General features: G+C 44.7%; 1 protein-coding gene across 1 annotated transcript in view; it reads left to right on the forward strand.

Moving 5' to 3' along the window:
- Window positions 1-412, forward strand: part of SSU72 (SSU72 homolog, RNA polymerase II CTD phosphatase) — a 62065-nt gene that overhangs the window by 52630 nt on the left and 9023 nt on the right. The gene's annotated exons all lie outside the window — the stretch shown is intronic.

Raw genomic sequence — 412 nt, forward strand, 5'->3', positions numbered from 1 at the left:
TGCTGAGAGTTCATGGAACACAAGCCAACGTTTCTGTCCCTTAATCAGTAAAGGACTTGCCTATGGGCTGCAGTGTTCTGAGTATCCCTGCCAGTTACATATAGGACTGCCCACCCTTCCTCCACCGCCTGTTTTATCATGATTCCGGCCAGGGATTTTTTTGTAGAAAAAGCCCAGCAGGAACTCATTAGCATAATAGACCACACCCAACAGCAGAAACATTAGCATATTAAGCCACACCCCCCATGTTACCACACTCACCTTTTGCTTCTTATTCTGTTTACTTTGTTGTCAAAACCCTGGGCTTTTTTTTTTAGCAGGAACTCCTTTGCATGTTAGACCACACACCCCTAATGTAGCCAATCCTAATGAGCTTCTGCTGTTAGGTGTGGCCTGTTATGCTAATGAATTC

Source organism: Gekko japonicus, unplaced genomic scaffold (genome assembly GCF_001447785.1).
Source record: "Gekko japonicus isolate JY-2015 unplaced genomic scaffold, Gekko_japonicus_V1.1 scaffold1133, whole genome shotgun sequence".
In the NCBI taxonomy this organism is placed as follows: Eukaryota; Metazoa; Chordata; class Lepidosauria; order Squamata; family Gekkonidae; genus Gekko; species Gekko japonicus.